At 40.4% G+C, this 22,057-nt stretch overlaps 1 long non-coding RNA gene across 3 annotated transcripts in view; it reads right to left on the bottom strand.

The window, feature by feature from the left end:
* The window catches only part of LOC140133423 (uncharacterized), a 38,441-nt gene extending 16,697 nt beyond the window's left edge, over window positions 1-21,744 (bottom strand). The window contains exons 1-4 of one of the 3 annotated variants that reach the window (XR_011855891.1): window positions 21,026-21,744; window positions 19,384-19,871; window positions 17,196-17,353; window positions 2,155-2,710 (exon numbers count right to left, since the gene is read on the bottom strand). This is a non-coding gene — a long non-coding RNA (uncharacterized lncRNA). Of the gene's footprint in view, window positions 1-2,154; window positions 2,711-17,195; window positions 17,354-19,383 lie in introns of those variants that run through there. The other 2 variants (XR_011855889.1, XR_011855890.1) reach the window with 2 other exon arrangements.
* Between the last annotated feature and the right edge of the window lie 313 nt (window positions 21,745-22,057).

The following is a 22,057-nucleotide window of genomic DNA, read 5'->3' as shown; positions in this document are numbered from 1 at the left end:
TTCTCAACTGAAAGTAAACTTGCCTTGTAGAATGATCAACTTTTGTGTTAAGAACTTGGGTATCCAATTTTTACAAATTGTTACAAATTCACTCCACCTCCATCCTACCTTAAAAAAAAACTGAATTTCTTAACTTTGGGCAGTTTCCCTGACAACTTAAAAATGTTTTACAAAGCAAATGAAGCCTAAATGTTGCCCGATGTTGCTAGTCAGATTGAATTGTGTATCCTACACCCATTGGCTGAGCTTTAGGGTTCTATGTCAAGGTCAAACCCGATCTTTTCCTCTTAAATATTGTTAATAAATTGATCTTTTCACATTACATGATATTGATAAATTGTGTTGAGGTAAGTCTCTCGACTAATTTATTCTAACACTACTTGCAGGGATACTATAACACATTGTCAAGTTCCAGTCCTTTAATCTCTCCCAGCAGGGTCAGCAGTCATCTCATTACCGCCAAAGGACAGGATTATAATGAAGTTAACACCTTTATTACCAGCGGGAGGCAGATAACACTGCATAACGCTATTGACAATAGTCAAACAGACATAAACCTGCAGCAGCTCTCTGTGAACACTAAGGTATATGCAAACACTGAATATCTGAATAGTTTACATGGTATTACTGCTCTATTTACTGTACTTATAATGTGATTTTCTTAGTGCAAGCCGCTTTGTGAGCCGTGTGGTGACAAATTAATCTCTACACTTACATTATTTGTGTACAGCAGCAGATGCACCTACCCCGGTGGTAGTCATTGCTACATCTCTCCCCACACCATACATTAGCATTATTAGATCATTTAGATACTGCAAGAGGTTGTGACATGGGGGAAGAATTCATGGGATAAAATCACAATTGCATTGCAACTGTGTAAAAGCACATACCTGGACAAGTAGGGGTCATTGAAGGAAAGTGTTAAACATGAGACATTGGGGACAATGATTCTAATAGAGGAAATTCAACAGGAAATTCAGAGGTTTTTTTTTGCATGAGGCCATGCCCCTTTTTGACTTACGCCCCCTTTGTCGAGCTAGTTGTAGGATTGCTCCCTTGCCATGCCGACTCCACCCTTCATTGCACTGACTCTGCCCCCTTTTCCTGTTCGGGCCCCCAAAATAAATTTCACTGGTGGGCCCTTGGTTTCCCAGTCTTACCCTATGTGTGTGTGTGTGTGTGTGTGTATATGAGAGATAGTACAGCTCCAGGATGCAGCCATGTGTGTAGCAGAACACGTCAGGTACTTGTGTAGCTGGTGTTTGTGTCCCACACATGTTAAAGCAGAACATGTCAGGTACTTGTGTAGCTGATGTCTGTGTCTCTACATGTGTATTAGGAGGATGCAGCATGTCAGCAGATACAGCACAGATACTAGCAATGCTTTACTATACATTACACACAGACATGAGCAGGGAGGTGAGGGGAGAGGAAACAAGGGTGACATCACTGCCTCTGACCATGTGACCAGCTTAATTTACATAATAAAGAAAAGATGATTTTGGAATGATTAATGTATGAATTAACTGGATAAAGGCTAGGATGGAATCCTTTTGAGCTGCTCCAACAGGTAGTGGTGACTGAATTTGTGACAGAGACTTGATGACAGGTGTCCTTTAAAATACCCTATTGGGTCTAAAAAAATTGTACTTTTAGAAAAAAGAATAAAAAAAAACCTAAAAGTTCAAATAACCCAACTTTTCCTACAATAAAAACATAAACGTGTTAGGTATCGCCGCAACCCAAAAGTCCTGATGCATTAAAATATGAATATGGTAATTGTTGGCGTTGAACCCTGTTGAAGCATACAGTCTTCAAAATGGCAGCAAGGAAAACATCAGTTCATCTTGCAAATAATAGCACCTTGCACTGCTATGTACACTGGAGTGTGAAAAAGTTATTAGCATTTGAAGATGGCAAAATGAAAATTCTTTTTGTACAGAAGGTTTTTATTTTTATAATGGTATTAAAAAACTATAAAACTTGTATACATTTAGTGCCCCCATGATCAAACCATCCCGAAGATAAAAAGGAGATGTGTTATTTGGAACACACAGTGAAAGCCGTACAAACCAAGCCCACAAGAAAATGGAGCATTTGTGTTTTTTCATCATGTTTTTTTTTTTCCCCCACATCTCAGTATAGGGCATTGAATATTAAATACTGGCACTACAAAGCATAATTTCTTACACAGAAAACAAGAACTCAAAAAGCTTTGTACACGTAAAAATAAAAAAAGTCATAGATTTTTGAAGGTGGGGAGTAGAAAAAGGAAACACAACTTAAAAAAAAGGGTTAAATCATCAGTGGGTTAATTCATTTATTTAGCAGGTCCAAAGCTTTTTAGAGAAATTCTACCATTTGCTTTTATGTATAATGAAGTAAACATACCTTGAGAATGCTGTTGCTACACTGATGCAGAAACATATCTCAGAACTGAGTTGTTTTGCTGAAAAAACAATTATAAAATTGTGATGATGAGGCACTCTCGCTCATGTGTCTGCTCCGGTACTTCTCCACTTACCCTAATTATGCACTGCTTCAGAGAATGATGTATTCACTGTGTTGTCCTTGACAGGCAGAAGTAATCGAGCATTGCACTACCCCCCAGTTGCTGTGTATGAGTCTTCCAGCTCCGGTTTATTAGTCCTGTCTGCACAGTTCAGGAAGCTACGTGTCATGTGCATGCCAGGCAATCTTTCCCAAGGTCCTGCATTTTGTAATAGTTTTGTGAGCAACACCATTTAGATAAAAACAAATGGTACATTTCCTATAAATATTAGAAAATATTTTTTTCAACTTTCTAAATGTCTTTACTAAATTACCCAATATTTACTTTGTTTCTTGATAAATTGACTGTAAAATCTAATATTCACATTCCTTCTACAGTAGCTAGAAACAGAACATCCAGGAATGATAGATATTTTTTATCTACGGGATTTTAAATTATAAACTATAATATTATGATTTTTTTAAATAAAATTACTTTAATATCATCATTATTAATATTCACAAGAATTGCAGGCTAGTTAACAGACACTAGGAACGTATTGAGCCTAATATATAAGCCAGACTATTAATCACTGTGGCAATTTTTTCAGTTTCCTGTCAAATGTGATAAGATAAATCCCATTCTTTGTAGACTGCATAATGCTAAGATTTTAATGATGTTAGTGATTTGTAGCTCAGGTTATTGAGGATTACAGAGAATCTGCTTTAAGCAGAACGGTAGAAAAAAATCACATAAATTTTATGGATCCATACTTCATTATTTGAAATATATATATGAGGTGTAAAAATACTATCATAATCTTAAAGGAAATCTACCATCAAAATCAAGCATGGATAAACCAGGGACGCTTACTGATAGATCCGGGCACTGTGTCTGTGTTAATCGTCTTACATTTTATATCCATGACCTCCTTCCTTCTAAAATAAACTTTTTAAATTATGCGATTGAGCCTGAAGGGTTTTGGGGGCGTAAGCAGAAACCCCCAATGCTCTGGCTTCACAGGCTGTTACATTACTACCCCCTTCATCTGCTCTCCCAGCATTTCCATCCTCTGCCTGAGGAATTTTCAGCACACAATGGGAGGGGGGAAGTGCTCCTGTACACTGTAAAGCCCTATGAAGCTACAGCATAGAGGGGCTTTGGTAGCACTCCCTCAATTAGGACTATTATTGGCATAATTTTACATGTTGATTTTAGGAGGAAAGAGGTTGTGGATAAAAAATATAAGATTACCACATTCACAGTACCTAGATCTATGAGGTAGTGTTTTTGGTTTATCATGCTTGATTTTGATGGTAGATTTAGTTAAATGGGTTTTTCAGGAATCAGATACTGATGACCTATATTTAGAAAAGATTGTGTGTATTGGACAAACTCAACTGCCTCTAATAAGCTGAAGAGAAGTAACTCGGTATAAAGATCTAGAACAACAGGCCATGGATGTCCAAACCAGGTAATACCTGAAGCTATCATTGCTTGTGTAGGCTTGCATTGTTTTCTTGGTTCATTCAGTTGTGTGTTATACAGAGCAGGGACTTGGCACATAAAAAGTAGAGCTTCTTCAGCAAATAGGACAGCAATTAGCCCATTACTATCCTAAGATTTCACAGCCAATAGCATATGGGAGAAAGTACAGTTTCTGTAGACTCCATAGATGTTATTGGTATTTTCAGCCCCAAGTCATGGAGCGGTCAGTCATGCTGAATGTTGACTCTCCTAGCTGGAATTTCATGGCCCATCCACCTGCTCCTGTCCCAGTAGCAGAGTTCAAAGATTCCAAATAACTTTTATTGGAGGATGAGGTTATGGGTGGTGGACTGTCAGAATAGACCTACAATGACGATGAAGCACAACTGCCAAAGGCTATGGCTTTCTGTGATGTGCAGACGGAGAAGAAGTACAGTGATGTGGGCTCTGTGGTAGAAGAAGTGATGGGTGATGATGACATCCTAGATCCAAAATAGGTAGACGACAGTGATACTTTGGACAAATAGGTGATGGCAGGAAGCCCCAGGCAACCAGCATAACAAGCAAAAGGGGGGGGGGTGTGGCAGTTGCCACATTGTCGACTGCTACTGCCCATAGCCCGGACCCAGGAAACAAAGGCCATTCACAAGATGTCTACTTCATAGCATTACTTATAGAATGGAGAAAACAGAAGTAATTTGCACGTTGTGTCATGAGTCCATAAAACCAAGGCCAAATCCTTTACAATCTGAGCATCTCATTCTGCACAGTAAACATGAGCTGCAATGACTGAGACTCTAAATAAGCCTGTAAATATCTAAGGCTCCTCTTGATGCTTCAGTTGACCCAGCATGTTCCACCATCTACCAAGTCACAAGGCCACCAGTCTCCCTGCATGGGAGTGTGACGTCACCATCTCTAATACTAACAGCAGCCCCTCTGTCAGCCCTCTATCCAACAAATCAAGCAGAAAAAACAAAAGTTTGGCCCTTTACATGCATGGGCTCTGGTCCTGATTTAGAGCATTTCCAAATTGTTGGCCTTTGAAATGCTCACATTCAGGTTGTGGGCAAAATGAGCCGTGAGGAATGCTATTAGTATCTGACGTTGCATTTCCTTAATTACCAACTGGGTTAATGTAGTGGCAGCTAATTCCATTGGAAGAGGTGCTCTAGCTCACATTCTGCCCCCAGGACTGCAAAAAACTTGAAAAACTTTTCCGGCTATGATTGAGGATGTAATGGGGGAAGATGAAGAAGAGGAGGAACAGGTCCAGGCAGTCCATACAAGGCTTGTATAGTGAATTCCTGGACCAGTGGTTCTCTACTGCACTGGCCAGCCAGGGAAAAGTTTTGGAGCAGGAGAAAGAGCAGGAGCAGGAGCTCATGGGTGTCAATGGATCAAGGCTGGGGAGCTGGAGAGGAGGAAAAGATACCTCCCAATGAGGTCAAATTGTCCTTGCCTCAGGGCAGCCTGGCCCACATGAGCCACTACATGCCTCATTGCATTGACCACCCAGAGCGCCCTAAATCACACTGAGAGAAAGGATTTGTGGTCTTCCCATTGCTTCATTTGCTGCAGAGAGAATAACTGGGTCTGGACACTCTTAACTCCGGATAAAAGAAGGACGTGTGTTTTTTCCATTGCTTCTTTAATCCTCTATGTAAATAACTGGGCCTGAACAACCAGAGCACCTTTAACTGCTGTGTAATAATTTTCTTAAATTTTTTTTTTTATTATTACATCTTTTCTTATTTTTTAAATGTTATGTTATTATTTCTACTACCTTCCATAGGCCATTGTGGACAGGCTTTTATTCCCACATTTATCAGCCCTCTTTAGCCTTACCATCCCAATTTTACTGCCCATTTTGGGTGTTACAATTTCGGTCTTCATCGACTTCAAAGGGGTTTCTCGTTCGTCTCAAAGTTCAGCATGAAGTCTGGGCCCAGAAACTAAATTTGAACAATCCTGTTCAACGTGAATTTTGACCACTCCCTCATCTCTTATTAGGGTCTGAAAGCTGGGACCCATAGTGATCACAAGCACAGGGGCCTGCAAGTGCTCCGTAAAAGAAGCACAGTGCACCAACACTTGCGGGCACTTGTTATTTTTCTGGTGACTGTGGTCCCACAAATTGTTCAGAAAGCCATGGTAAGATTTCTTGCAATCAATAACAAAGTTTTTATTTTAAAACATTTATTAACCTACCCTAGTGATGTTTTGTTATACTGTGTCACAAAGTGATATCGTACTTATATGACTGTGTGTTGACACCTAGTGGTTGTGTTGTGCATTGAATAATTTCATGGATTTTGTAAGTATGGCAACATATTATACTGCTTTGGGTTTATTTTTGATATCTTAAAGGGAGTGTGTTCAAACATTCTTTTGTGTCCACATGAAAGCTGTAAGTCTCATGCATACACGAGAGGTAAATGTACACCATGGGATCCATTTAGTAGTGGCTGCAAGCATCCAGAGTATAAGTATAAGCTTATACTCAAGTCTATAAAAAATAAACTCAATACTAATCCTTTACGACATGCCCTACAGTTCCTTGTCTTGCTTCCGGCAGTGGCATCCTGCCACTGTCGAAAGCAAGCAAGGACCTTCGGGGGGCAAGGTGAGTATTGAGTTTATTTTTTATGTGCTGTGCATACTGGTGGCAGGATGGCTATATACAGTGGCTGGCTATATACTGGGAACATGGTCTGGCTGGCTATAGACTGGAGGCATGAGCTGGCTGGCTATATACTGGGGCTGGCTATATACTGGGGTCAGGGGGCTGGCTACCTATACACTGGGGGCAAGGGGCTGGCTAGCTATATACTAAGGGGTAGGAGGCTGTTTTTTTTTTTACTGGGAATGGGCTGAATATATATACTATATATATATACTAGCTGGAGGCTTTGGCCAATGCATTTCCTACCCTCGGTTTATACTCAAGTCAATAGGTTTTTCCAATTTTTTTGTGGTAAAATTAGGTACCTCGGCTTATATTGGGGTCAGCTTATACTCAAGTATATGCGGTATATCACATGTTATCTATGGCTTATCATCCATGTGTGTATGAGTACTATGCATTATGTCGTAAAAAAAAATCTTATTTGGAGTACATGGCATTTCTCCTCACCGTTAGTGCCCATGGTCGACCTACCATAAAATCGCTACACGTAGCACTGCTGACATTTTAATGCAAACTTGCTTGGTTGATTTAAGGGTCACTAGCGACTTTGCCAGTGGGATTTAAACAGTTCACACCTGTAATCAGTGTGAACCTGGGGTCAGGGGGCTGGCTAGCTATACACTGGGGGGCAAGGGGCTGGCTAGCTATATACTAAGGGGTAGGAGGCTGGGTTTTTTTACTGGGAATGGGCTGAATATATATACTATATATATACTAGCTGGAGGCTGTGGCCAATGCATTTCCTACCCTCGGTTTATACTCAAGTCAATAGGTTTTTCCAATTTTTTTGTGGTAACATTAGGTACCTCGGCTTATACTGGGGTCAGCTTATACTCAAGTATATGCGGTATATCACATGTTATCTATGGCTTATCATCCATGTGTGTATGAGTACTATGCATTATGTATTAAAAAAAAATCTTATTTGGAGTACATGGTATTTCTCCTCACCGTTAGTGCCCATGGTCTACCTACCATAAAATCGCTGCCCATAGCACTGCAGACATTTTAATGCCAACATGCTTGGTTGATTTAAGTGTCACTAGCGACTTTGCCAGTGGGATTTAAACAGTTCACACCTGTAATCAGTACCAATCAAAAAACAATTTCTGGTATCAAACCAGGACCCAGACAGCTTTTTAAATTTTGGGTTTGTTCCGCTCATCACTAATTACTTCCATAAAATCTGGCTTATGGGATTTTGTTTTTCTTATGTTTCTCTAGATCACATGCTGTCATTGCTCTGGAAAGGGTTGATACTAGTGGAATGTGTCTTCTTCAGCCTATACATCTTATTTTCAGGTAGTGGGAGAGCTAACATTGAGCTTCTGCTTCCCTACCTATCTTATACCGGAAACATCAGAATAAAATATAACTGCATTATTACAGAACTAACTTCTCTTTTGGCTACTAAATACAGTATAACATAACCAGTGATAGAAGCATCCTTAAAATTACTTAATTTTAATTTTGCAATTATGCATATGATTAAATCCCGTACCTTCCTGCCATAGCAGCTCTATCAAGACGGTGTGGCCTCCAGATGTATCCAGGTCCTGCCTGGTGTATGATTGCACTATAACCTGCAATAGTTCCTGGAGGAGGCCATAGAACGTGTGAAGGCACAGGGCAAGAATGCCCCACGCTGGCCCATTCTGCCCCTAGGCATGGTCCCTTTCACACCCCTCCACGCACATATGGCATAGAGTTGAAGTAAGGGGCAAACAATGCAATAAATTGTGACTATTTCAGGACTTATATGCCAGAATACTGCCATACAACCCTTGATAAATTTTCCCCTATATTCCTAAATTCTGTGATTAGCATCTTTTTCTTTTTGCTTTTACCCCATGTAACCCCATCTTTGTGTTATATTATTGATCACATCTGTGTTTGTGCCCATGGAGCTGACATACACCACACCTAAAAGACTACAATACTGTTCAATATTGGAGAAAAGAAGCCTTGCTCAAGGGAAAACTTACTGTATTAAACTCTATGTAACTGCCCAAAGATGTTTGCAAATGTAAAACACATTTTTCCATAGTAAACATGCCATTTTCCCACCAGGTGGCACTACAGACTGCACACAAGTCTGGTTTAATGTTGTCTGCATGATGCTGGATACTAAATGAAATGGACAAGAAGGAATTCTCCAACTGATAGCGTTGTATAGAAATCCTAACTATAATTGCACCTATTTACCGAAAAAATAAGGTACCACAAGGAAACAATGTTAAGCTTGACTGATTTTATTTACTTTATTTGCATTTCTTGCCAGTAACCCCAGCAGGATGTGCTGCAGATCAAGTTCTGCTCTCTGGTACAGTCATTTTAGCAGCGGGCTGAGGCTAAACCACAAACACATCATTTTATATTCCAAGCACAAGCATGTTATTAGCTGCTGCTTAAAGGAACCTTTATGCTGCTTCCACATCTTGTGTGGTATTAGTCATATTTATAGATTCAATATACATAACATTGGCCTTTTCAGCTGTCAAATTGTGGTTAAATTTATGATATTGCCTATAGCAGGTCCGGATTTAAGTTGCTGGGGGCCCCTGGGCGTAAAATCGCTATATACCACTCCCCAGCAATAACTATATACAGCCTACTCAGTAATCACTATATACTGCACCTAGTAATCACTATATATAGCCCCCAGTATTACTATATACGGTTCTGAGTAACCACTATATACAGCTCCCGCACCAACCACTTTATACATCTCCCCCAGCAATCACTATATACAGCTCCACCAGCAATCACTATATAGAGCTCCCCCAGCAATCACTATATACACCCCCCAGCAATCACTATATACAGCTTCCACAGTAATCACTATATACAGCCCCCAACATTACCTATATACAGTCCCACTGCATTAACTATATACAGCCCCCCTATAATAACTATTTACGAACCCCTATAATAACTATATACCGCCCCCTATAATAACTATATACTGCCCCCTATAAAAACTATATACAGTGCCCCTATAATAACTATACACAGCCTCCCTATAAACACTATATACAGCCCCCTATAATAACTATATACTGTTTCCCTATAATAACTCTATACAGTCCCCCTATAAGAACTCTATACAGTCCCCATATAATAACTATATACAGACTCCCTATAAATCAAAAGAGAAACGACTACTTATACTGCCAACGGCCTCATCAAAGGCTCACAAGTTCACCTTCCACAACACTTGGACTAAACAAAATATGGTGAAGGCACATAGATTAAAATATCACTTTTAATGATATAATGTAAAAAATAAACACTCTCAACCACCAAAGTGTCTCACTAACCACTTGGTTATGCATCAATTGGATGTCTGTAGGGCAATGGGTGATTGTAGGGATTGCCCAGGCTGCTACAGGAGTGGGTTGTACCACTGTCTCACCCACATATACTGACCACTGTCGGCGGGTCTGCAGCCATCCAATACTACTGCAGTATACTCTGATGAAGGTTCCATGCTTTGTGGCACTGGAAACGCATCAGAAATGACAAATTATTTGATCCGTAGGGCATACTAGGGCATTGTCACTTGTAGGGACAGCTTTGGACCATCCTTGTCAGGATGGAAGGAACATTTAGGACGAAAGGGTGATCTAACTTAGGGCACAATAGGGGCAGTGCAGTCATCTTTATCCTGACCTAGAGGTGCCCAGGATCCATCATCCTCTACTCTCCTCACCGTGATGACTTGATGGGTGAGATCTACCCATTTTCTATCATGAACTGGTCTAGATAATAGAGTCACCATCTGTTGTAACTTTCTATGCATGGTTCTGTGATCCCTACAATCACCCTTTACCCTACAGACATCCAATTGATGTATAACCAAGTGGCTAGAGAGACACTTTGGTGTTTGAGAGTGTTTATTTTTAACATTATATCATTAAAAGTTATATTTTAATCTATGTGTCTTCACCATATTTTGTTTAGTCTAACAGCCTCCTTATAATAACTACCGGTATATGAAACCCCCTATAACTATATACAGCCCCCTATAATAACTATATACAGCCCCTTATAACCATATACTGCCTCCCTATAACTATATACAGCCCCCTATAGTAACTATATACACCCCCCATAATAACTACATATAGCCCCTTATAATAACTATATACAGTCCCCCTATAACAGTGGTGGCGAACCTATGGCACGGGTGCCAGAGGTGGCACTCAGAGCCCTTTCTGTGGGCACCCAGGTCTTCACCCCAACACAGAGTTTGCCAGATAGGACTCAAGGCTTCCTCTTGTGGTCCAATACAGCCCAGGACTTGCCATTTTAAAGCGACATCCTTGGCTGCCAGGATTACAACAGGAACAAGAAGGTGTGGATATAGACAGATTATTGTTGGATCTCCTGCTCTGGTAACCCTGATTCTTCCTCTTCAGGGAAACCTGGAGGGAAGCTAAAATCCAAATTTCTCCACCATCTTTCTATTGTATTGGTGAACTCATGACGCCAATACAATTAAAACCTGTGATACAGCAGGGATTAATAAATTACTGCTTAAATTGCCATGTTGGCACTTTGCAACATATAAATGGGTTTTGGTTGTACTTTGGGCACTCTATCTTCAAAAGGTTGGCCATCACTGCCCTATAATAACTACATATAGCCCCTTATAACTATATACAGCACCCTTTAATAATTTTATACACCCCCTATAATAACTATATACAGTCCCCCAATAACTATATATATCCCCTATAATAACTATATACATCCTCTCTATAATAACTAACTACATACAGTCCCCTATAACAACTATATACAGCCTCCCTATAATAAATATTTTTATGCAAACTCCTGTTATTGCTATATACACCACCCATAATAAATATATACAATCCCCCTATAATAACTATAAACAGTCCTAAATAAAATACTAAAATTGTACTCGCCTTCCATCATTCCCCCACTGTTCTCATCTTCCCTTATGGTGTCAGGGTGGATATCGTATGTAAACATAGGTGGCGACGACCTGCTACAGGCGGCGCCATGATGTCACATACTGCAATGTCACACACTGCCGCCAGCAGCTGTGCGCCACCATCTTTCTTTACATCTGATCGTCTATGGCAGAGCAGGGAACTTATTGTTCCCTCGCTTTTCCATAGACTAAAGTCAGGCACATCAGCAATTTTCCTACATTTAGGGTAAAGTGGTGAAGGCCCGGGGCGCGCGCCCCAGACCCCACCCTATGATGCAGCCCTGGCCTATAGTACTAGTATCAAATATTATACTAGCACATTTTTGCACTGGACCCCAAAAGCCTCTGGATCCTTCTGCTCATAATTCATCCCATTCAACAATGTGGAGCCCTAGGGATTTGGAGAGGGTGGTGGTACACAGCGGTGGGATTCAGGTGAATCAATTTCCGAATTAGCTGCTGCTTCTTCTTATATAAACTATCAGCCTCAGGCTGTGTTCACACACATTTTGAAATTAAATTCAAAAGCAGCAGGGTGGGGCTGGGCTCTATCGTAGATATGTTTAGATTCCTCTCCACACCAGGGCAGTTTGAATCTGGTTGAATCCCTAAGTAATTGGGGGGATTTGTATGCTCTATGGAGTAACAGGAGATGAGACACTCTATGGGTTCAACTGGGGAACAATGTTGGCATTAATTCCAGTCCCTCTGACCACTGCTCATCTGTTATAGGGCCGTGCATTGTGCTTTATAAACTTCAGAATATCTGAGTGTATAAGATTAGCACTGGGGAATATAACCCAATTATTCAAACATTCCTTTACCTTCCTTCTTCTTGTGCTCCGCATCCTGTTATAACATTTTGGTGAACATTAGCTTCATTTTTCCCCATATTTATTTCCATTCTGTTGCTTATTTAACTTAATCCTAAACACCCACACTCTTTTGATGGCAGGTGGTTCAGGTCCTGAGTCTACAGCTGCAGATTCACTATGCAGTGAATGCAGGAGCCGCACAGTGCTGCCAGCTCCATAGACCCAGCATTAACATGAGCGTCTGCAGTGAAAGAGTCAAGCAGAAATGGTCATTATGAATTATTTTGAAAATGTAAATAAATAAATAAATAAATAATGCAGCGTTCGTCAATTCTTGTCAGCTCCATATAGATGAATGGGGCAGCACCAGACATGCGCAGCCGGCTGTTCCACTCATCTTGGATCTCCGCCACGACGCAACGCTCTGCACATAAAGGGGTGCTCCGGTGCCGTTTCACATGTGCCAAATTCCTGTCCTGAATAATCTGCCACTACGTACAGTTTGCCTATTAATAAATGTGGTCAACTGTTTAAATGATAATTAGAGATGAGTGAGCAAGAGTGAGCAGATGTTTCCATACATCTGCTAACTTATCAGAAGACATGAGTACAGAAAGGTGTTCTTCACAATAATATGTGAAGAACAATATGTGTGAAGAATACATTGCAGATGTTTAACACGGGTCATTCTCCTTTTTGAAGTTCCACGAATATTAAATTGAATAAAAAAAATCGAAGAAACAGGACTGACTTCCTTAATTCTCAATAAAATGACACATTTTATTGGTCCCCTTGGTCCCCTTGAAAAATGCTCAAGTCTCCCATTGACTTCAATAGGGTTCGTTATACGAAACGAGCACTCGAGCATCGGGAAAAGTTTGACTCGAGTAACGAGCACTCGAGCATTTTAGTGCTCGCTCATCTCTAATGATAATACATAAATATGATTTGCTGAATCAAATTCGGGTCTGTTCTTCTTGGCTTTAGATGAATCTTGTAAAATGCTGCTGTCATTTTTCCCAAAGCTCAGGAAGGGGAGAACTCGTCTCTTATGGTAATGATCACTTCCTTTTTTATTCCTCTTGGAAATGTATTTGAAAAAATTGTTCTCTGGGCAATACTGATCCCATTGTTGATCCACAGATTGGACACAGGAATACATTCTTACCTGAACCTAATCTTTTGAAAAACTCACCTAAGCTTTTACGAGCTTCTAAGGGTTAAACAGGATTTTAAAAAAACATTCTAACAGCCCCAACATATTAGCTTCTATTTTACAATTGTTAATTTATGAGAAATACAGATTTTTACTAAAACAAGTTTTACTGGAACAAGTTATCTTTAAATGATCAAAGTTCATGTAACAAAGTCTTTTTTCCTTTGGTATTATATACTATAGGTGTGTATACTAGAATGTCATTACACAGGAGAGATTCCTTTGTACATACAGCACATACCATCTGATGATGAATGATGATAACTGAGAGATAGGAACATGTTACAGCCTTATTACATAAACTGCATCTGCAAAACTATCCCAGAGATGGCAGCATGCCTCCTCCTAAGTAAGCATTAAGAAGGAAAAAATCTATTTTGACATTGAAGGTTGCTCAGGCATGTTCTGCATCATTTTTCATCAGCCACATGCAAAAGTGTAAACATAGAAGTGTGTGATGAAGCCTAGAACGTAATATGACATCAATCCTTATATAAAGTATCTCTCCATGACGATCCGGTAAATAGAATATAAGGTCAGTGACTCCGTCTGCTGAAATCTTATTGTTATGGTTGAAGGCAGCTATAGGAAAAGATAGATTGTATCATGGTAAATGTAATCCACTGTGGTCTGTGAGTAATGTACTGTATGTACGTTATGCTACAAAATGCAAAACATTCTACAATCGCTGAGGGGAGCAATAATAATATTTATTATTAGTATTATTTTTTATTTCTATAGTTCCATAATATTCCGTAGCGCAATGGACTGCAGCTTTTACGTGAATAATTTTTGCAATCCCAAATGTTTAACCCTATAGACGCTGTGGTCAAATATAACCGCAGTATTTTTAGGGCTTCTGTAGTTGCTCCCCCCCCCTGCGACAATTTCAGTGTGCGTAGTTTGTCTCCATGGGAGCCCTGGGGTCCAGACAAGTACCTGAGAGCTGCCTTCAGCAGCACAATCACAGGATCTGTTACTGTACATGTCAGACTATTCAAATGCATAAGCTGACTACTGTAATACACTACCGTACATCAGTTACACTACTGTGGCACAGTGGGACAATTAAAAAAAATGTAAAAAAATGTAAAAATATTTACAAATAAAAAAAATAAAATGAAAAGTGATAAAAGTTGCCTAAATGCCCCATAATTGGCAAACTCCTATGTATAAAACAGTGAAAATCACCAAATAGTACACGTAATTTATCTTCACATCCATAACAATGCATACAATAACATAAAATCATTACTAAGCCTGTACAGTGAAAACAACATCCAAAAAATATGTATTTTTGCACATCCAACCAAACAAAAAAGCTATCAAAAAGTTACATTAACCCCACAATGATTCTGAAATAAGTAAAACTCATTCTGCAAAAAATAAGCCCCAATACAACTTAATGTAATGCCTCTTAGAAGACGGTGATGCAAAAATAAGGGATTTTTCTCTCCAAATGTGGTATTATTCTGCAAAATTATTCTGACCCGTAGAACATAAACAACAACATGATATCTATGCTATAAGGTGTATAAAACAAAAAAACAAAAGTTAACCCCTTACTGACCATGAAATTGCATTCCAAGTCAGTGGGTAGTTCTCAGCTGTGTGTAACAGCCGGGCATCAGCTGTAACAGCAGGGACCCCAATAGGGCTTGCTATAGGGCTTCCTAATCTGCCCCCACTTAAATCACTATCCCCTCTGTGCTTGGTTTCAGGGGATGTGGGTAGTCTCCATGGGCAAGTCTAATGATGGACCCTCAAGCTGTCTTCAGCTGCTGATCCCCACAGGATCTGTCATTGTGCATGTCAGCCAATGATTACTCTAATACAACACCATACATTAGTATTGCAGTGTATTAGTTTGAACAAGTAAGAGTGTAACCAAGTCCCAGAGTGGAACAGTAAAAAAGGAAAAATTAACAAAAAAAGGAATTTTTTTTACAAATAAAAGAATAAAATAGAAAAATTATAAAACTCCCCTAAATGCCCTAAAATTACCACATATACCGTACATTCTCAAGTATAAGCAGAGTTTTTCATCTCAAAAGATGTGCTGAAAAACCCTAACTCAGCTTATACTCAAGTCTATTTAAAAAAAAAAAAAGTGTTCTCACCTTCCGATACCACCCCGGGAGGTCCTCTTCTGTCCAACGATGTTCTGGCTCCCTCTCTCCATGCGCTGCTGTTGACTGAGCTGTGACATTAGGGGCTCGCACACACTAGAACATCAGCGAACCACTGACGTCACAGCTCAAGTGACGGCACCGCACGGAGAGAGGGAGCCCAAGCATCGTTGGACAGAAGAGAACCTCCCAGGGGGGCGTTGGAAGGTGAGTACACTTTTTTTTTCTTATAGGCTAAGCATTCCTCATGAGGCGCTGTATACTGGGGGACAGGGTCTGGCAGGCTGTATACTGGGGAAAAGAGGCTGGCAGGCTGTATACTGGGGGAAAGGGGCTGGCAGGCTGTATACTGGAGGACAGGGGGTGGCAGGCTGTATACTGGGGGACAGAGGCTGGCAGGCTGTATACTGGGGGTCAGAGGCTGGCAGGCTGTATACTGGGGGACAGAGGCTGACAGGCTGTATACTGGGGAACAGAGGCTGCAGGCTATATACTGGGGGCATGCACTGGCTGGCAGGCTGTATACTGGGGGACAGGGGCTGGCAGGCTGTATACTGGGTGACAGGGGCTGGCAGGCTGTATACTGGGTGACAGGGCTGACAGGCTGTATACTGGGGGAGAGGGTCTGGCAGGCTATATACTGGGGGACAGGGTCTGGCAGGCTGTATACTGGGGAAAAGGGGCTGGCAGGCTGTATACTGGGTCACAGTGCACAGGGGTCCTTACATCATAGAGAATAATGATACAAGGACTCCTTAGCAGCTCCATGGATCACTATTACAGTTCGCCACTTCTTGTATCATAATTATGTATGATGCAAGGATTCCTGTTCTCTGAACTGTGTCCGGTCTTTGGAATCCGACCAGCATATGTTTTTTCCACAGGTCAAGCACATGTGGCGCTGGCCACTTGTAATCTGCTCCTGAATATCATACTACAGGCAATCTTTTACTTAAGGACACCTGACTTACAGACGACCCCTAGTTACAGATGGACCCCTCTGCCCGCTGTGACCTCTGGTGAAGCTCTCTGGATGCTTTACTATAGTCCCTCACTGCAATGATCAGCTGTAAGGTGTCTGTAATGAAGCTTTATTTATAATCTTTGGTCCAATTACAGCAAAAAAAAAAAAATTAAACTACTATTGTAGTACAAGGGGTTAAATACTTTACCTGGTTTTGGCATGCTTTACATTAAAGAATGGAGCCAACCATGGTCACAAAAATCTCCTTCTAGGACTAGAGTTTTGCCACTTGCATATGTGAACTTTGCTAAACTGTGAAGACTGTATGTAATATTAGGGAGATTACTGGTAATGTGGAAATTACTGCTAATGTTATGGATCTTGCTGATATCTTACACTGTAACTAATTGACAGAACATTGAAAGTGTTTTTGCAAATACCTGCTCAGCATGTCCTGTCTACTTGACATATTATTCTTATCCTTCAGAGGTAGAAACCATTGAAACTGTCAAAAGCCATCTGCAGTGCTATCATTCTTCTCAAACAGATCTCTCTGCTTTCAATTCTCCTTGCAATTTGTTGAATCAGAATTGTTTGTCTGTAACATAAAGAAAATAAATTACATGCCCCGACTTGCAAGTTTGTTCATATCTCACAATAATCCAACACATGGCACTTTCATGGACACTATAAAAATATCTTCATTGCTTTGAACTATGCAGGAAATTCACTGAATTTATTTGGTTTCCCAAATGAGAAAAATTTGAATTCTTTTTTTTACCTTTGTATAGTATGTGAATATTTGGTATGTGTAAAGGTTAGGTTCTGCGACTGTTAGGTCAAATGTTACTTTACAAAAATATGGTTTTGCTGCTAATATATTTTTTCCCCTATTTACAGAACTGAGGATAAATGTCTCATCACTGGGATCCAACCTCATAGGTGTCACGTGAGGACATGATCACTGGTGCTTACAGTTGTTAGATCCCCAGTGTTCAGATGCTTTTTCTTATATCCAGTTCATAAAATATAAATGTTCCATAGCCACCGACAAAGTAGGTCCACAAATGTTCAGCAGAAAACATAACGAGTGACAGTCATTTGCCACAGTTTTTTTCCTTCCTTTCAGTTTTTTAAGGACTCTGAGTTCATCCTGGTTCACACCTGGATCTCCATTTAAGAAGCACAAACATAAAAGGAAAACGGAAGGTAAACAGAATTTGACACAAAGCTGAAAAACCTGACAAAAACATGACAAACTTAGGCCTTACAGGGCCAGCCACAGTATCATAAACCTAATCCACATGTGGAAGAAGATTTAGGAACTTGTGGCCCTAGGCATGAAACTTCTAAAAGCTCTCTACATAGGGTCCTTATCATGGGGAAGCCTTGTCACAAACAAAAGTTAGGCCCTATCCACAGTATAGGGCCTAACTTACTGATCACTGGGGGTCTCAGTGCTGAAAATGAAAACGAGAGGTCCCACGTACCTCCGTCGGACCCCTCGTCGCTCCATCAGACTAATGGAGCAGACAGCTGCACAAGACCCTTCTGCTCCATTAATCTGACGGAGATCACCGAGTTCGGCGCTCGGCAATTTTCGTCAACTCCATAGAGGTTAATAGAGAGAATGGTCATGAGTGGCTGTCTGCTCCATTAGTAGCACTGAGAACTCCAGTGATCAGAAAGTTAGGCCCTATCCTGTGGATGGGACCTAACTTTTGTTCGTGGGAAAGCCCCTTTAAGGACAAGGGAAGGGCATTTACCATATGCTCACAGGTTGTGTTCCAGCTATGATTAAACCCTGAATCCACTGTAGCGTTGTATTTATATCTGATGGCCGGCTGCGCTGCCCCACACTGGCCCATTCCACCATTGGACACAGCCCCTTTTTCATCCGCAGCCAGGAATTGCGACTGTTGGGCTTGTACACCAGAAAACTAGACTAAAAGTCCTGATGAATCTGCCCTATAACCTCCATTCACCAAATTATCATGAGGGTGAACACTGAGAATCAATATAAAGGATAAATGCACATGCACTCATCAATAAAAACAGTCATTGTTTTATTCAGTTTCCATGGAAATAACCAGAAATGGGAGAGAGGAGAATAGCTTTGTTTTCAGGTAACAGCTATTTCTGGTCATAGGACCATAGGAAGAGCAACTATTCCGCAAAACAACCGTTGCCTAAAGACCACAATGTGAATTGCGGCTTTGAACTTTTGTATTGCAGCGGAGCACCGCTGTAGGAATTGTAATGGACTCTCCCTGGCCTTGGACAGTAAAGGTCTGTGTTCTAATTCATTCAGCCTGGATCGTGAATCTATATCTCCCATCAGCTACATGTTCATGTTTCATAAATACCTAATGAGAATAATAGAGGACTTAATAGACCTGCATTTGCAAAATGTTTTTCTGTTTGTACAATTATGTTGCCTTAGGGATGCTTTTAAGTAATCACAATGGGAACACAGATTTACTAACTTGAATGTTTTTTTTTCATAAATGTTTATTTCTTTATTTTGTTCAATATTGTAAGGACATCAGATACATAGTTCCCTATATTTCTTAGACTTATTATCATATTAAGCAGAAAAGACTTCTTTAGCATTCTTTAAATATTTACCTTGTGTTAAGGTCATTGATTCTTCCCGTGAGGCTACTTCCATAGCAGAGAAGTGATTTTCTTGAGTTATTCGATACAATATCATTGGCTGCAGCTGTATCGTAGTTGGTTCTATGTACTTGTCCTTTTCTCTGTCACTTTCTCTTGTTTTATGAAATCCTGCGCTCACCAGCAACTGCACAATATAAATCTAAATATCTTCAGCAACAGATGGCTGTTCTTCCATGGCTCATTACCTGCTCTTCAACCATGCTGCCAAGAGTGGAGATTTAACATGTTCAATGCCAGGCGTACTGATGATGAGGGGAGAGATACAACTTTGAATGTTCCTAACAAATAATGTTTCTTCAGTACAATAGGCATCTATAGTCTTCAGATTTGAGCTTCTTTTAGAACTGCCATTTCGAAAATTGCTGTTCATCTATTGAGAGTCACATTTAACTTGTTTCCTTTCTCATTACCCAGTGATTGTCTCTTCTGCCTTGAAGCTGGCAAGACAAATTATTTACTCTCAGACATTGTCAATTTCAGCAGTCAGCAAGCCCAAGTGATTAAGAGGATGCTAGGAGTCATTGAACATAGTACAAAATAATGCATTTACTATTTTATGCCGGTAACATTGAACAATTACCTATTTACACTGATATGTGTATTTCATGCGGCACATTTCTTTATTCCCGTTTGAGCCAAATGGTATTGCCAAAACATGAGTCTAATGCCACAAACTAATAGCGACATAGGGATTAATGATACTAGGATTAGACGCAAGGTCAGTAACATAGGGCACAAGTGTGCCCATATTATGATCATGTAAAAGTCTTATATCATACGTTGCTAATGCATACATGCAAACAGAATCTTAAAGAACAACTGTAATGTATAAAAACTTTTGCCTAACTCTGCACTAAGAATAAATAAGCAATTCTCTAATTTACTCTAATTAGCTATCTTTAGGTCTTTAGCAGCTAGCAGAGGCATGGCAAATCTCTATTTGCCATACTGTCTGGTAACCATGGGAAACCATATAGAACAGCTAGAGATGTTAGGCGTGTTAGGAAGGGCTATAGGACCTTTAGTGATGACTCATTACATGCTTCAGGTCGTCCAATTACAAACATACTGTCCTGCATCATTTGAAAGTCATTAGTGTTCTGGCAAAAGACCTCCTGGGATGTCCTAAGCATGTGACTCATCACATGCTTCAGATTGGCCAATTACAAACATGCTGTCCTGTTTTGGCTTCAATTCCCTGAGCTGATGTCACAACCTGGCAGTGCCCACCCACATCAGTAATAGCTGAATTTGATTTAATGAGATATAATGTAAAATATACCAGATATATCTCTGTCTAGGAAGAACTCAGCAGCATGATACAGATATTGTTGGAATTGTTGTCAAATACTCTCTCCAAGTGTGCTAAAACTATTTTTTTTGTCAGTAACTTTACAGTTATGTTATAAATTCACTCTCTACTAGGCACCGCTACTGTGGAGGAAAGGCCTTATGCAGAAGAGCCATTTCTCATTTAGCCAATGGAAAGTAATGGTGGCAGTTCATGCCCACCAATGCCATTTACCTACTGTAGCCACCGCCCTGTTACTGTTCCTGCTTCTCACCATGGTCCATAATAGCAATGAGGTACCTGTTTCTAATGCTTCCAGCAGAGATGTGCAACACTGCTTCTGACTCCATTTCTGATCTGTGTCTGTGTATCATGACACATAGATGAACCTGCTCTGTGTGTTTGCTGCCTGCTCCAGTTGTACTTCTTGTTACTTGGATTCTGCTGACATACCTGGGCCAGCTGATATCCAGAAGAGGTAGTGGCTTTGCAGTCCAGATCCCTGTATAAAGAAGAAAGGATCTAAAACAGAGGAGAAATTTTGCAACTAATTTATCGTACACCTGGCTCTGTGATAAGATTTGTAAGATTTGCTAAATTTAGCGCCTAAAAATTATTATTTTTTAATGTCACAGATTTCACCATAATGGGGCACATTGACTTACCTGGTCCCTCGGAGTTCCCGAAAGTGGATTGTCCGTCAGGAATGCAGTGTGCCACGATTCACTTAGATAGTGCGCCAGAGATCCTGTATCTGTTGCTTCCCCGCTCAGGTCCGCCAGAGTTCACAATCTTCCTCCTGGTCCTCGTCCAAAGGCCCGCCCCCCGATTTCTGTCGCATGAAATCTGATTGCATGCACGAAAAAACCCTTTTAAATCCCTGTCCAAGCTGCGCAAAATGGAAATCGTCGGGATGTCCGACGAAAGTGCGGTCCGCTGGACCCTTGGTAAATGAGCCCCAATATGTGCTCAAAAAGTCATAAAGGCCCCTTGCATTTGGGGCAAAAAGCACAGTGAGTGAACTTAATAATAACACTTTATTTATTTAGGACCATCATATTCTACAGATCATCGGGTATATATATATATATATATATATATATATATATATTTATATATATATACACTCACCGGCCACTTTATTAGGTACACCTGTCCAACTGCTCGTTAACACTTAATTTCTAATCAGCCAATCACATGGCTGCATGGTGCATTTAGGCATGTAGACATGGTCAAGACAATCTCCTACAGTTCAAACCGAGCATCAGTATGGGGAAGAAAGGTGATTTGAGTGCCTTTGAACGTGGCATGGTTGTTGGTGCCAGAAGGGCC

The sequence above is a fragment of the Engystomops pustulosus genome, chromosome 5 (assembly GCF_040894005.1).
Source record: "Engystomops pustulosus chromosome 5, aEngPut4.maternal, whole genome shotgun sequence".
In the NCBI taxonomy this organism is placed as follows: Eukaryota; Metazoa; Chordata; class Amphibia; order Anura; family Leptodactylidae; genus Engystomops; species Engystomops pustulosus.
Note: the sequence above shows the minus strand (reverse complement) of the source record. Positions and strands in the feature narration are given on the sequence as shown.